A 6,671-nucleotide genomic window follows, 5' to 3' on the forward strand; every position below is an offset into this window, starting at 1 on the left:
CCCGGGAAGAGCGCAATGATGGTGCCAACTTGGGCCAGTGAAGCAACGTCTTCCACAGCTGGACTGAAGAACAAAAGGACAGCAACTTGTCTGTTCCCCTTCCCCCAATTCCCCAGCGCTGTTTCCATCCACCAATTCCCCAATAAAAATCTTTAAAACAAACAAACAAACAAACAAAAAGAAGTGTAGGAAATGTCATGCCTAAATTCACATACTTAGTAAATACCAGAGCTGTTTGGCTTTTCAGAGAGCAAGGAAATGCAAGTCCCATTTTACAGATGAAGAAACTAAAGCAGGGAGTAGATATTCTCAGTGCTAGTTCAGAGCAATCTTGGCTCCAAAATTCAGGTTTCCCAGCCCACTGGCCTTGTACTCTTTCACTTTAGTGTATTTGTATGGGAGATTCAGTGTGGAAACTGTGTGCTAACTGTGACAGCTCGTACAACAAAGACATGTGGAGCTGTGGTGGAAGAACACTCTGAAATTGGAGTGTGAGAGGCATCATTGTAAAAGACATACAAGAAGGCCCTATCCCCTATTATTTATAGGTTGGCTACACTTTGCAGTCCCACCAATAAGAGAAGCAGCCCATACATTAAGGATCCAGTTTACTTAGCATCTTCCTAAAATGGCCAAAGGCCTGTTTCTGTATTAGAAAGCAGAACTTGTGGATAAAATGAACATTTGCTTCTTTTTAGAATTTATTTTTTCATTTTTAGTTCCATCTGCTCACTGTTGCAAACAAGAGCTAATCAGCTGAGCAAAGAAACAGATGTGCTGTGATGGCTCCAAAAATGGGTTTCTCTCTGTCTGGCAAAGGGTCCTTGACAGGGGACGGTTGCCATAACAACCAGCTTATACCAATGCAGAAATAGCCAGGCTTTTTGCAACACTCTTGCCTTCATTAATTATGCCATTCCTAGCTAAATGATATGATAATGCTGTTTCCTTTGGCACTGCCAGGACTAGAGATGACAAATGAGATATTTTGTGTTGAAGGGCTGACAAAGCCATAAAACACTACAGAGCTGAAATTGTATTATTTTCATTATTATTACCATTTTGTTCCTTAAGCTCTAGCTAATGGGTTTAGTTCCCAAATAAGAGTTAGCATTTACTGAGTACTTACTGCATGCCCAGCACTAAATGCTTTATGTGAATTAATTCATTTATAATCCTTACAACGATTCTATAAACTCAGTGCTATTTCTAGTCCAGTGTTTTAGATACAGCAAAAAAGCCACAGAAAGTACTCTTCCTGTCCTTGAACAAGCTATTAGGTGATGCCACTAGGATTTGAACCCAGGTATTTAGTTTCAAAATCCTCTCTCTTAACCACTTTACTAGAGCAAATTGTTTAGTTGTGACCACCAGTGTACCAGGTAAGATGTGAATCTTTTTTTTCCAATTTTAAAATTAGTTTACATAAGAATTATCCTCCCTAATATGTTGAGGAAAATGTAATATATCAATATGACACTGCAAGCCAAAGTAATTAATGCCCAAGGAAAGAATCTGGAAAAATAAAATAACAAAGTTCTTCAGAATCGAATTTAGGAGATTTGGATTTTCGGTTTTGCTCTGCCACTCATTTTTAATAAATGACTGTGGTTCAGTTATTTTAATATGGCTTCAGTTTGGGCAGAAAAGTTAAGAGCACAAATTATCGAGTCAGACTGGGAGCCAATTGTAGCTACTTGCCTACCCACCTAACCACAGACTTTAGGCAAGTTACTGAATATCTCTGAATAGTAAGATTGGGAGAAGTTAAAAGAGGTAAAATGAGAAAGAAAAAAAACAACCCAAAGGACAAAATGAAATGAGGTACTGAAAGTGCCTGGTGCAGTAGCTGGCATAGTAGGTGCTTTGAAAAATGGTGGTGCATATTTCCTGAACCCCACCCCTCTCTAACCCGCTTTCATCTGCATGAAGAGATTGGCTTGGATAGTCTCTGCTTCCAAGGTTCCTCCCATATTCCAAAGAGTGTTTATAGTTTTCAGGGGGAAAGGCTCTTCCAGCTTTCATGTTCTGTGGCTCTGGTGTTCCTCTGGTAATGAAGGCGGGGTCTCCCTCAGCTCTCAGTAAGGGTGAAGTGATGACAGTGGTAAGGCCTTTAGGGTCTGTTTTTACCTGAGTCTGTTAAAAATCTGGGGATTTTGGGGACCCCATCTGTCAGTCATATCACTGTGAAGAATGCCAGCTTTGGCTGCTCAGGAGATTCAGGTGAGTGATTTAGAACCATAGATGGTTGGCCAAAAGTCCTGTGTTTTCCCCCAAAACATTCACCTCTGAGATTTTGTAGCCATTTGTATTCACTGGTTCTCTCCAGACTCCTGTGTTAGCCTCTAAGAAAGAGGGATTCCCTCGCTTGTGGCTCTGTCTGACCCTGTCTGCATTCCTGTCTGCATCCCTGTGAGGACCCTGAAGCACAACTGAAGTGCTTAGGTCTCCGGTGGGCGAAGGGCCCAGGACAAGGGTGAAATGACTGGGTGTAGCCCCAGCTATTAACCTCTGCTCCAGTGATAGCTCCTCTCTCAGCTGGAACTCTGCATGGAAGTTGAGTCATATGTCATGTGTCAGTGTGGAGGTGGGAGGCTGGCCCTGGAGGTGGTGGTGACATGTCATCACCCTCCCCCTGGTGGGTCTAAATATAGGACCCCATCTGAGGGCTGAAGTTCCCAGATGTGCAGAAGCACGTGAGGCCCAGAGCAGAGGCCTTGTATCCCCCCCATCCTGGCTCAGTACTAAGCAAGAAGTGTCAAAGTAATGGCCTCCGTGAGCATTTAGGACTTTCCAGGTTGTTCTCCCACCCATCGCGGGAAGGTGAGAAGGGTCAGAGCACCTGCTCTTCCCCTTCTTCATCCATGAAAGGAAGAACTGATGCTTTTCCCACAGGGGCAGACGTGTTCGCTGAAGGAATGTCAGAGCCAGCCTTGGCTCTTCCTGAGTTCTGAGTCTCAGTTATGTGATGACTACCCCTCGCCTCACCCCCACCCCCACCACTCCCACTACCCTACCCCCGCCCCATAAGTACCTTCACCGCCCTGCCCAGGGCACAGGGTCTCAACTCCATTTTGTTGGAACAGAAACTCTGCATTTGTTTCTCTGATGGTCACTGATCTACCAGATGAAAAGCAGAGGGAGGCAGGCAGTCAGCCTTAGGAATGGGACCCCAGAGGAGACTTGGGGTGGGGGTGAAGCAGGAGCAGGTAGGGGGAGGAAGACCAGCACTCATGGTGCTCTATGATGTCCCAGGTTTTTTCCATACCTTCTTTAGTTTTGGAAAGTTAAAGGAGGAGTGTAAAGGAAGATAGGAATATATGACATTCCCAAGGGCATCCTTGTCTGCATCGTGACATCAGCCTGAGAGGACAGAATCCAAAGAGTGTGCAGATAAAAGGGTATGACCATGTGGAAACTTTCAGTATTCTGTTTCATTTGGTAGTTTCTATTTTTTAGATGTATTATGGAAGAGAAAAACGTTTTCTGCCCCCATTAATTTCTTATTGTGGGTTCGTGCTTTAGTTCTGTTTCCTACTAGCTGTGTGACTTAGGGCAGCTTTCTTAACTTTTCTGAATCTGTTTCCCCGTCTGGGGTAATAATAGCTGATCTAATAAGCTGTAAAATGAGTAGAACTCCCACTCCTTCTTTCCTTAACTGGACTCTGGTAGAACTGGAGCACTAGTTGGCAAAGGGAAGAGGCAGCAAGGAAGGGAGAACGCGGGGACACGGTACGTGAGGGGTGGCAGGAATCCATCCGCTTAAATGGAGGGTGTGCTCACATGCTCATAGCATGGAAGTTACTGTGGCTGTAGCTTGTGGGACACGAAATCTCTTTGGCAATAGCCCAGCTTCTCTGTATTATAAGAATTCCCAGGAGATGCCTCGCTCAGGAGGGTAGAGGGAGAATCATGAAGTTTGCTCCTGGTTGGTCTGTAAACCAGCTGTGTGACTCTAAACAAGTCAGTGTCCCCCTCCCCCACCTCTGGACCTCAGTTTCCTCCTCTGTGAAAAAGGGGAGTTGAATTAATGAACCCTAAGACCCCTTCCAGCATCCATCTCTGGTATGGGAAGTTGTTGGAGCAGGGGAGGGCAGTGAGATTATCCTGAGTCACCAAGCAAATGTGTCCCTTCAGAGCCTTTTGAATACTAAGGACACATACAAAAATTTGGGCACGCCGATTTACCTTTCACAGGGGATTTCTGTGGATACGGGTCCTGAGTTTGAGAATGAAGCTTATTGTATAATTAAGTATAAGTGACATGTTCCCAGGACCTCAGGGAATTTAAGTGCAAAAATCAATGTTGTATGTTAGCCTCAAACCTAGAACCAGTCCCCCCCACCCCCGACCCTCCACCAGCCATGGTGGGGAATTGGTGTTGTACAGGCATACTCTATCTGTTTTTACTTTGAAGCTTGTTTTATTTCTGTAAAAGCATAAGCTGAATGTTACAATCCTGAGAAAAGATTTGTAGAACACTATATTTTAATCAGAGTCCTTTCTGAATGTCACTAGAACAGTATAATTTAAATTATTTCTGGCAGTTTCTCGGTATACAAAATATAGATTCAATTCTAGCCTTAAGTTGAGTTTTATGAAAGAACTCCCCTGCCCTCCCCCCAAAAAAAGAAAACCCTGATCAATTTCAGTTCTTCTAGTCCACATCCCCTTTGCAAAACAATGCAAACAAATCTCAAATATATCCTCCCTTGACGTTATGTTTCATCCAAGGGAAGAGACTTTGTTTGTTTATTCAGCAGCTCAGCTTGTAATACTTTAAAATGCCTGTATGTGAATCCAATTAATATTTGCCATTGGAATATTTATAACTACAGTTGCTAATTCAAGAGAACTTCTATTTTAAAAATCTTTATCATCAATAACATGTATCCATTAATGCTGCATTAATTACATAAACAAAATTAAGAATCCGATTTGCCTTCCTACCTTTCAGCCCACTTTATTTGTCAGGCTATGAACTGCATTTTGGGGGCTCAAAGTCAGCCAAGGATTAATAGCTTTAGGTCTATCTACCTATCCTCTTTCTAAGCTGAATTTAGCTTTTGAGATAACAGCATTTTCCCTGTGTACATGAGTAAAATTTTAACCTTGGCCTTTGGTTATAATTTTGGATCACATATCAGTTCTAATAAGGTGAAAAATCAGAACATATGAGGCAAACCTAATTGCATTTTTAATGACATTTTAAAGTATTAGTGGAAAATGAAATCGTCTGAATGACATCTATTGTTTTTAAGTTTGGTAAGTTATTTTTTATAAGAGTAAAACATATTTTTCCTTATGGTAGATGGTTCTACTATAGTACTATTTGCTTGAAAGTATTGATTAAAATCATGTTATTGAAAGAGATTTCAACTCAGCAGTTCTTTGATATATAATTTGATGAGTGGTTTCAGTTAAATATCTTGTTAGAGAAATCTAGGTTTTGTGACTGTAAGAGAACATATGTTGACTATTTTTTTATCCCCTTTATATCCATTTTAATAAAGATATTCTTTTCATATAATGAAGGCCTTGAGATGAGGAGAAACTATTCTCTCAGGTTCTTATAGCCCAAGTCTTTCTGTAAGAGAGATAGGGTGAATCCCACCCCTATCTGGGAGCTTTATTAATAAGCCCTGCTCTTGGTCTAGGCTGAATGAAACTGTAACCATGGGGGCATTTCGTGGGATCATGGTGGCCTAAGAAGTGAAAGCACTACCCCTAGTCTGTGTTTACAGTAAAAAGGGATGTAGTTGGGAAGGGAATTTCTTTAATTCTTTTTGTATGGTTCTCATGGGAACCTAGTTTTATAATGAAGACACCACCTTTATTTAACCTGCTAACTTGTTGAGGAAGAATCCCAACAGCCAACAAATACCCTGGAGGAAAGGAACACACCCTTGAAAAACACCCCTGAAGAGTTTTCAACACAGTTTCTCTGATGAGTGCCACAAATTGATGTGGACAGGGAAGAAGAAAGATAAAACATAATCCTTACCCTGGGTTATTTCTGTTTACTTCAGGGGTCACTTTGATGAGATCATCAAGGCTCTAGCTCCTTTAAAACATACAAGAAATGATGAGGTTAATGATAGATTAACACCAAGTGGACAATCTGTGCAACTGTTTACATTTTCAGGACCAAAAAAACAATAGACAAAATTTGCTGTTTTTGTCATAGAAATAATTTATGCTCCCTATAGACATTTTAGAAAATGTGAAAAGGTTTAAAGAAGTAAATAAAATTGGTATTACCCATACATCAATGACCCATTGGTATTTATCACTAATGTTTGGGCGCCATAGAAAAAGCTGGGTAACCCGCACTGTCATAAGCAGTGCTTCAGACGAGACCCATGAGAAAGGGATTGTTTGGTTTGCATGGGAAGGAGAGGTACAGGGAGATTAAATAATTTGCTAAAGTTATCGCGTGAGGGGGTGGCAAAACCAAAATGAAGATGCCTGGCTCTGGGACTTTCTAATACCTGCCGGAGGTGCAAGTCTTTTCACAATCAAAGAGCTACAGAGAGTTGTTTTTTTCTCTGCCATTTCTCTGAGGAAAGGGTCAGCCATCCTTAACAGAACTCAGCTGACCATGTCCAAGGGTGGATGAGGAGATGATAAATGTGAAAGCAGTTGTGTCATCAAGTTGTGGGTGCAGTTTC

General features: G+C 41.7%; 1 protein-coding gene across 1 annotated transcript in view; it reads left to right on the forward strand.

Annotated features, from left to right (window-relative positions):
- Positions 1–6,671, forward strand: part of MYO3B (myosin IIIB) — a 443,683-nt gene that overhangs the window by 39,465 nt on the left and 397,547 nt on the right. The gene's annotated exons all lie outside the window — the stretch shown is intronic.

Source organism: Hipposideros armiger, unplaced genomic scaffold (genome assembly GCF_001890085.2).
Source record: "Hipposideros armiger isolate ML-2016 unplaced genomic scaffold, ASM189008v1 scaffold_266, whole genome shotgun sequence".
Taxonomy (NCBI): domain Eukaryota; kingdom Metazoa; phylum Chordata; class Mammalia; order Chiroptera; family Hipposideridae; genus Hipposideros; species Hipposideros armiger.